This window comes from Triplophysa rosa, linkage group LG5, assembly GCF_024868665.1.
Source record: "Triplophysa rosa linkage group LG5, Trosa_1v2, whole genome shotgun sequence".
In the NCBI taxonomy this organism is placed as follows: Eukaryota; Metazoa; Chordata; class Actinopteri; order Cypriniformes; family Nemacheilidae; genus Triplophysa; species Triplophysa rosa.
The window spans coordinates 760,580-771,058 of NC_079894.1; the positions used below are offsets into that span (position 1 = coordinate 760,580).

A 10,479-nucleotide genomic window follows, 5' to 3' on the forward strand; every position below is an offset into this window, starting at 1 on the left:
GCTGCGTCGGCCTTGACGGAGAGTCAAAAGCTGCTTGGCTGAATCAGAACCACTGGTAGAATCTTGGAAGACCCGTTTGAATTCCTCAACAAAGGCAGGGTAGCTGGCACAGCAGGAACTTTGAGCTTCCCATACGGCAGTGGCCATGGCTAGGGCTTTGTCCGACAGCAGGGTGATGATGTATGCGATTTTGGACCGATCGGGAGGGAACGACGAGGGTTGCAGCTCGAAGGAGAGGGAACATTGTGTGAGGAAACCTTTACAAGCATTAGGATCACCTGAGGGTTGACTGCCACAGGCACTTGAATAGGGGCAGGCAGTTGAGCGGGAGAAGTTGTCGAGGGAAGTCGCTCTGACATCTGCTTAATGGAGGACAGCATCTCCGCCAGCAGTTGGGAGTGGCTAGCCATCAAGGCCTCTAGCTGAACCAGAGCAGTTTCGTGACGTTGGACAGCTCCTTCGTGATGGGCCAATGTGGTAAGGAGCTCCTGGGTACTGGTTGCCTCTGGGTTCATGTTGGCTCTGTGTTTCTGTCAAGACCCGGTCACGAACTCGGGTCTCCGGTGTGGTAAACCGTTGCTTAACTGAATAAACCACAAGAGGTCGGTGGAACCCAAAAGATGAGGCAGACGCAGTGATGACGGAGATGAACTTTAATATAGAAGGCGAAAATACTCCAGGCAAAAATATAATCCACAAAAACAAAAATAATCCCCAAGAAATGAAGATAATGCCACACAGCAAAAAGGTAAGTCCACAAAGTCAAAAAAAGGTAAATCCACAGGGAAAAAACTGGAAGCAAACAAAAGCCTCAAAAGGTAATCCCAATAGCTCCAATGGGTAAACAAAAAAAGGCATCAAAAGATAAATCTCAACGTAACCACAAAAGTATGACAACTCTCCAAGATAGGGTACTAACTTTCAAACACAGAGCAAAGAACTAAATGAAACTAGGAGTATAAATACACACAGGGCAAATGAGGCACAGGTGAAAACAATGACTAAAACGAAGGATAGACAAAGATGGCAATAGTGACCCCTAATGTCCAAAAACCAGAACAACTCCAGTCAAATGCTGACACAATGTACCAATTCAAAATCCTGATTTTGTACACTGATGGGTCATCTTTTGTGGACAATGGGGAACGCAAGGCAGGCTGGGCAGTGACTACTGATTCAGAAATTTGGCTTCTGGGGCCCTGACCTCAGCTCAACAAGCTGAATTGACTGGCCTTACAAAAGCATGCGAATTGGCAACTGACAAAACTGTAAATATTTACTGTGATTCCCGCTACGTGTTTGGTGTGGTTCATGATTTCGGAGCAGGTTGGCAGCAAAGAGGTTTCCTCACCTCTGCAGGTACGCCTATAAAGAATGGTAGAGTGGTGGAAAATCTTTTAAAGGCTCTGCAGCTTCCGCAAAAGGTATTGAAGGTGAAAGCTCATACGAAGAGCGATTCTGTTGAAACGAGGGGAAATTCTCTTGCTGACCAGGCAGCCAAGGTTGCCGCCGCAAGAACGGCAGACATTCCTACTGCTCAAGCATGTCAATTGCAGGTCATTGAACATCACACACAGCTCAAAGACATAGCGGAGATGCAAAATCAGTGCTCCCGAGAAGAAAAATGGGAGTGGATGAAAATGGTTCTAAATTGTCAGATGACAACATTTGGAGATATCAAAGCAGAACAGTAGCTCCAAAAGCCTTGCTTCCTTATCTTGCCACACAGATACACAGTGTAGGACACATAGGGGTCTCTCAATTGTGTTCACACTTTAAGACGCAAGCAGACAGTTGGTTAAGCCATTCTGTCTGCTCCCTGACCTGGGCCCCAGTGAGTCAAGCTTTAGCATTATTAAGACTTTTTGCCATATTTCTAGACAGGATGGAAGTCCCAGCCCAGGAGGGATGGAGACCATCTCGTTTCAACAGGTCAGGTCTGCCCTCAAAACTCTTCCAGTCATTTATAAAAACTATATCATTCTGCAGGCACCACTCTGCAGGCACCGATTGACGGAGTCGAACATCATTTGTGCCGACGTGAATAACAATCTTACTGAAGTTACAATTAGTTAGCCTTTTTGACTTGATGTCAGGCGCTCTGGCCCCCGGTAAACATTTGACTATGGTGGCTGGTGCCTCTATGTTAACGTTCCGAACAATAGAATCACCGATAACTAGGGCACTTTCAGCAGGTTTCTCAGTCGATGCGTCACTGAGCGGGACAAACCTGTTCGAGACTGTAATCGGAACGGTAGAGTGATGTTTTGTCCTGCGACTACGCCGTCACAATCACAAAGTTTCCCAGCTGCGGGGGATTTTAAACCGGAACCAAGCTGTGTGCGCTAATGTTGCTCGCATCCAAAGTGTTTTCTATCGTCGTTAAACTCTTACTATCCTCAGATAAAGATTGGATGCGAGACTCTAATTCTAAGATCTTCTCTGTCAGCCTAACTATTTCCCTGCATTTATCGCATATAAAGCCCTCGCAGCTGACAGAGAAGGCTAAGCTAAACATATGACGTGAGGTGCAAGTAACAATAATATGAATAGAAGCCATAACTCACCGGGTTTGAAGTGCAATTCTGACTTACCAAGGTTGCTCGATGAATCGTAGTATAATCGCTTAAAAAGAGAAACAGTTAGCACACAAGACAAACCAGAGGCAAGATGATATTCCACAGTGTAAACAGAAAGCAAGTTACATGCTAATGCTATGCTAATGGCGTTAAGTTAACTATCAATTTTGGTTTAGAATCTTCAAGTAAATAACAATAACAGGGTTATTGAGATATCAGGATAAGTTAGCAAGGACAGTGATAAGTAACAATAATAAAATACAGTAATATTAAAACGAAGTGCAAGTGCAGGGATACAAACAAACCGCCGGCAGGGATGCAGACAGGAACCGGATGCCCAAGATTGACGGAGTGGTGCAGAAGAGTGGAGTGGAACGTAAGAGTGGGACAGGGACTTGGGCTTGCCTTTCATCAAATTGGTGACTGGGGTGAAGTTTTTGATGATAGAAGTTGCGGTAGAAGTTCTCAAAGCCTAGGAAGCATTTGATGTTCTTGGGCGTGGGCCAGTTCCGCATGGCTGCCACCTTCCCCTCGTCCATGGTAATACTGTCTCGGGAGATGTTATACCCAAGGAACTGGATTGGGGGCTGATGGAAGCTGCACTTCTCTGCTTTTAAACAAAGCTAATGGTCCCTTAGCTGCTGGAGGACCTCCGCAACGTGATGACGATGTTCCTGAGGGCTAAATGTCAGTAACCAAACAGATCTAATCCCCCATTTACTGCCATAGTAGGGAAAATAAATACTTAAGGGAGTCAATGGGGGTTGAGATCTGTTTGGTTACTGATAATCTTCCAAATATCTTCTTTGTGTTTAGCAGAACAAAGAAATCTATACAGGTTTGGAACAATCTGAGGGTGAGTAAATGATGACAGAATTTTAATTTTTGGGTGAGCTGTCCCTTTAATAGTCAATGAATTACATTTTAATTCGTAAGAAAATACTGACTCCATACAGGAGAGTTGCTGAGGCTGCTTGGTAAACTGAGCGAGTTTTGAACCGTACACCGAGGGTTCAGACAATAACCAACAATGAATAACCAACAATAAACACAAGAAACGCTGGGGTATTTATACACATGATCATCAAGGTAAATGAGATAATGGGCTACTTTGCACATAGCCTCATAATGTACTTCTGACCAGTGCTCGAATTGAATAAAGTCTTATGGGGGTCCCCACCATAAGACTTTTTTTGGTGGGGGTGGGGGTTAGTCTTGCAATATACAATTTATACAAAATACACAATATATTTGATCATAATATGCATAACTACAGTATATACTATTTATTAATAACAAGCTCACATAAAATAACGGGCTTCTTTTACGGTATTTTGGATCAAATCAATGCAGGCTTGGTGAACAGAAATGACTTTTGAACAGTAGTGTACATCCAACAGAATAATTCTAGCATTATTTACCAATGTAGTATTTACTATTTTCCCTAAAAACAACTGGATGATTGACACTATGTGATAATAATGTTTGTTCCAAAAGACTTGTTTAAATGCAAGAAGCTAGTTTATTAGATATTAAAAATATTGTGACAAGACCGGCTGTCAGTCTGTGTTTTAGTGTAGTGGGGATTTTTCAACGATTTCAGTGCTGTTTACATAGTTACGTCCAGTAGGTGTCGGCAAGGGACTGTTATGAGTGAGTCTCTCAGTCAGCAGACTATTCAACCATTTCAGTCCAAAAGTCTCCTTTATTCAGGAACTAACTATGGCTATCAATATGTCAATCATAGCTATTTCAAGAGTGAACCCCGCATTCATATGCCGATGTAATTCCCGAAACTTTGCAGCGTGTATGTGGCCGTTGGTCTTAGCAGCATGAAAAACAAGTTTTATATAATTCTGAATGGATTATATTTATTTTAGTTGACAGGGACATTGTACATTGATAAAACATTCCTGTAAATGTACCAGAATTAGGCAAAGGCTATTTTTCATCCGTAGTCCCTGGACAATATATTACAAGTCACCCTAAAGAACATTTAATTAAAAATACATACTAGTAAATTTAATAATTACACAATATAAATCATACATAGTCTATTGAAAACAATATAGAATCAATTAAAAATACAAACAAAATGCAAACAAAATACAAACAATAATAGGATAGTGAGCAGATATAAGATTCTAGTGTTGACAAATCGGAGTACTAATTAACCAATTTTTCAATTGAACCCTAAATAAAGCATACTGTATGTATTTAAATCTCTTATAGTTGTCGTAATAGTATTCCATTCTCGTGCAGCTTTGACAGAAAAAGCAGACTGACTAAATTTACTTCGTCTAAGCGGTATGATACAGTCTCCTCTTAATGCACCTCTTGTAGAGTAATAATCAGTTGTTCTAATATGAACTAACTGACTAAGAGGGGGACAAGATAAACCATTAATAATTATATACATCAAGCATACATTTGCATACTTGATCATGTTTTCCTAACTTAACAAATTATATTTTTCCAGTATTGGACAATGATAATAATGTACCGATTTCTTATCTTTAAGACTATTAAGACTAAGTGTACATTTGTAAAGGGACTCTAATAGTTTTAGAGTCACTCAACTCGCCTGAGACCAGGTGGTGAAACAGTAAGTCATGTGAGAAATAATCATAGAATACATATACATTTTAGCTGCCTCTAATGACATGTAATCTCTAATAAATTTAAAATTATAGAGATTATACTTAACCTGCTTACAAACCTTTTTAACTTGAGCTTTAAATGTAAGTCTAGAATCAATCAGTATTCCCAGATATTTATATTGAGGCACTACCTACTATATATTGCACAGAAACTGCACAACCAGCACTCCCTTTATAATTACTAAGAAGCTGTCACTCATCTTCATCCAGATCTCTAGCACCCCAGAACCAGGCCTAATAATAATTTACTCAAGGAATACAAAAGCCCCAACATGGAGTTGATAAATATAGCTGAAAGATATATATAGAGAGAAAATTACCCCTCAAAAAAGTAGAAGCTTCCTTTTCCCGACTGCGAGTGGAGATTTATTATTCTCCATTTTTTAGCTGAAGTTAGCTTCACCGGAGCGACGCCAATCAAGCAGTCATGTCAACGATGTCCTGTGCTTAGCGTTCTTTAGACTGGGGTGCTGCATTTAAAATTTAAAGAGACATGACAACTATCCCATAAACAAACTTAATATAAATTATTGTAAATAATTAATTCACAAAATTTGCCATTTGTCATGATCATTTTTACTCAAATAAAAATATGTGAGGGACCCTTTAAGTCTTACGGGGGGCCCTAATGCCTTATGGGGGGTCCTGGATCCCCCTAGCCCCCCTTCATTTCGAGCACTGCTTCTGACTTTTAACAGCTAAAACTCTGAAATTCTCCGCCTCAATTGTTGTGTTTACAATGCAGCGTTGCGGTCTACGAAACCTAAAATGATCATGTTCATACATTATCAGTGACATAAGAAATATTCTAAACATCACTAGGTACAAATAAAGTCAAAATAAAATAAAAGCTTCAATTCAGTACAAATGGATCTGAGAAAGCAATAGGTGGTAAAAAACACAGAGGTTAGCTGAAGATATTTGAGCGCAAATGACAGAAGTCTGAAGGAGATAAATGACCTGTACTGTTTGAATTAAACAACTACAGACTTTAAATACTGCAGTGTTTCATGCGTGAGAAAGAAGGGATATATATAATATAATATATATGTAATAATATATCCAAAAGTAAATGCACCTTTTTGTTAATAGCTATATGTAAAGGTGTACAGTACTGTTTTTTGGTCATTGTTATTTTTTAAATACTGTCCAGTTGTTTAAAATGTATCAAATCTCTTCAACTCAACTCAACTCAACTTTATTTATATAGCGCTTTTACAATTTTCATTGTTATAAAGCAGCTGTACATGAGAAACATTGGCTACAAGCAAAACAATCAAAGTTGTACCTGCAAAAACAAGAAAAGGTTGAAAACACAGAAGACAGACACACCCACACACAAAACACTCCACACACACAACACGCACCAACACACACAGACACAGAGACACACACGTACGTACACAGACGAGTACGCACACACACACACGCTCAGTGAGAGCACACATTTAGGATAAAGGAGAGAGAAGCACAGGTCAAATATAACAGATAATAAATTCCTATATGCAATATTAATTAAGTAAAACTTTAAGATTCTAAAGCAGCCCCCCCGGTCAGGCAGATAGTGCAAAAACAGTATGCAAACGGTGGCGAGGAACCCAAAACTCTAATGGAGAAAAAAAACCTCAGGAGAACCCAGGCCCAACCAGGGGATTCCAGTTCCCCTCTGGCAAAAGCTGCTGCCTCTGCACAAGCTCCAGAGAACTTGCACAACAAGGCTAAATAAAATAAATAAACTTAATAATAAAATAAATTATAGTTTAAGATTATCATTAATAATCTAATAGCAATGAGACGGATGAGACGGTGATGGAGTGCTGCAGGGTGCATATATCTGTAGTATACACAAGTATGTGACTTCATGGGCAGCGTTGGGGTGACGATGTGTTTTTTAGGCCACGCCTGTGCCACTTTTCTGGTTATGCCACTGTCTCTATGTGATTGTTATCGATGAGAGTCAATACTGTAAAAGATTGAAGAGAAAGAAAATATTATACACATATGAGAATAATACAAGCAGAAACCTAAAGCTAAAAAAGTATTGCTACTGTACCACACCAAATGTACATAATAACCAGAGTAAAACACTACAGCACAAATGTGAGCACAAAGAATACATGACAATCATTTGTAATTAATGGCAATTGTTAATAATTAAAAAAATGATTCAATCAGTTAACGAATAACTCACATTAGTTTCTATAGTTGACAGTGTGGATCCTTCATTAGATCAGAGAGCATCTTCACTCCTGAATCTCCTGGATTATTATAGTTCAGATCCAGTTGTGTCAGATGTGAGGGGTTTGATCTCAGAGCTGAAGTCAGAGCAACACAACCTTCAGATCCAATACTGCAGTTACACAACCTGAAGAGAGAAGAAAAACGTGTCACACTTACAGCAAATAAAGTCATGAATTATAATGAAACGGTTGTGACTATTATGAGCAGTATATATAAATGAGTTACAATTGAAAGCATTTTTTACAGTGTAAGAGAGGTGAAGTCATGGGCTTTTATGTGAACTCTATTCAATTTACAAACACATGTTTAACTGTATTGCTTTAATGATTTTCTTACTTCAGTGTCTTCAGTTTACAGTTTGTATTCTTCAGTCCATCAGAGAGCAGCTTCACTCCTGAATCCTGCAGTTTATTGTCACTCAGGTTCAGTTCTGTCAGACTTGAGGAGTTTGATCTGAGAACTGACGCCAGTGATGAACAACTTTCCTCTGTCAGATTACAGCCACTCAGACTGAGAGAGAAATAACAACACAACAGTGAGTTAAAATACAAATGTTAGTAGCACTCACACTCAGATATAATAATAAAGTTGATCTCATTCATTTTCGATGAGCTCTTGACAATGTCCAGTAACACGAGTGACAGCAACCTTCAGCAAAACATGATGTGAGACGTGTCCAGTGAAACAGCAAAACTGTGTCATGTTTCACTTTAAGCAAATGGATAGCAACTTTCCACATTATACATCTGCACTTCTAAATTTAGCAAATGCTTTTATTTAAAGACACTGAGAAATGATAATAATGCAAGAAGAATGAGTTCATCTAAGAACACAATACAAGTAGAGCTACCACATCAAATCTGAATTCATATTAGGACACACACGCACACTTATTGTTTAATGATTTTCTTACTTCAGTGTCTTCAGTTTACAGTTTGTATTCTTCAGTCCATCAGAGAGCAGCTTCACTCCTGAATCCTGCAGTTTATTGTGACTCAGGTTCAGTTCTGTCAGACTTGAGGAGTTTGATCTGAGAACTGACGCCAGTGATGAACAACTTTCCTCTGTCAGATTACAGCCACTCAGACTGAGAGAGAAATAACAACACAACAGTGAGTTAAAATATAAATGTTAGTAGCACTCACACTCAGATATAATAATAAAGTTGATCTCATTCATTTTCGATGAGCTCTTGACAATGTCCAGTAACACGAGTGACAGCAACCTTCAGCAAAACATGATGTGAGACGTGTCCAGTGAAACAGCAAAACTGTGTCATGTTTCACTTTAAGCAAATGGATAGCAACTTTCCACATTATACATCTGCACTTCTAAATTTAGCAAATGCTTTTATTTAAAGACACTGAGAAATGATAATAATGCAAGAAGAATGAGTTCATCTAAGAACACAATACAAGTAGAGCTACCACATCAAATCTGAATTCATATTAGGACACACACGCACACTTATTGTTTAATGATTTTCTTACTTCAGTGTCTTCAGTTTACAGTTTGTATTCTTCAGTCCATCAGAGAGCAGCTTCACTCCTGAATCCTGCAGTTTATTGAAGCTCAGGTACAGTTCTGTCAGACTTGAGGAGTTTGATCTGAGAACTGACGCCAGTGATGAACAACTTTCCTCTGTCAGATTACAGTAACTCAGACTGAGAGAGAAATAACAACACAACAGTGAGTTAAAATATAGTAACACCTACACCAACATCAGCAATTCTCCACCTGCTAGAGAACTATGACCAGCAATTAAAAGTCAATTAAATAAATAAATAAAATCATCTTCCAACATATCCATACCACTGCAGTTCTGTAAACATTCAAAAAATGATAAGTTGCTATAAGTCTGATTCATTACTGGGGTTTGTTTGGTTTTGTGAATGGGACTCAGGCCGCTGCTGCAAAGGTAAGAGCCGCTGCTAAGTGATCTGAGCCATTAAACTCCTGAGTCCTTTGCTAACTTCTGCTTAAAAACTTCAGTCTTCTAGCTGCACATGTTATGGTCCACACCTCCTTTAGGTGTCATTCAGGTGAAGCCCTCTGGCCTGTAAGTTGGTCTCTGGATCACCAAGGTCCTGAATCAGTGTGTCTCTAGTTGAGTCAAGTAGATAGTTGTTGTTTTTTTCTCTAGATTACACTGTGTTATCCTCTCCTCTTAATCAATTCAATTCAATTTTATTTATATAGCGCTCTGTACAATGTGCATTGTTTCAACGCAGCTTTACAGGAGAAAAACACACAAAGATGTAGAAGACTGTACAGAGCATGGTATTGCAGATGGCCAAAATGACTATACTGGAAAACAATGATAAGCGTATGAAAGGTTTTAAAGGCTTTTATTGGCAAAAACAATTATGCAGATAGTCAATATTTACAGTGTTAAGCCTTGTTTTTCATAACCTCTGCAAATCGCTCTGACATGCTGGATAATAGCTTCTGGGCCAAATCCTGACTGATGGTGATCCATTCTTGACTTATTAGTGCTCGGAGTTGCCCGTCTATTCGCCTTTTAAGGACTGACCACAGGTTCTCTATATGGGATTGACATCTGGGGAGTTGCTTTTTTTGCAATTATTTAAAATGCATCTGATCACTCTGAACAATAATCTATAAACAATGTGAATGAACACCACAACATCTTAAGCAGAAACTAAATACAACATTTATGTCACTGCCAATACTTTTGGCCATGACTGTGTAGTATGTTAGTAAATTGTTGTAAACATTATTGGCACCTTATTGTTACAGCAACAAAGCAACATGGCATTAAGGGGATGATATTAAAACATCCATGAAAAAGAATAACTGTTGAGAATAAACTGCAGTTAAATGACTCACTCAGCTGTTCTGGATGCTTTGATCACTGGCAGAAGCCTCAGAAGACATTCATGTGATGGATCATATTTCCTCAGATTAAACTCATCCAGCTTCTCTTCTGAGTTCAGTAACACAAACACCAGAGCCGACCACTGAGCAGGAGAGAGACG

At 39.1% G+C, this 10,479-nt stretch overlaps 1 pseudogene; it reads right to left on the minus strand.

Annotated features, from left to right (window-relative positions):
• Positions 1–4,439: 4,439 nt before the first annotated feature.
• LOC130554153 (NACHT, LRR and PYD domains-containing protein 3-like) overlaps positions 4,440–10,479 on the minus strand; it is a 13,081-nt pseudogene continuing 7,041 nt past the window's right edge.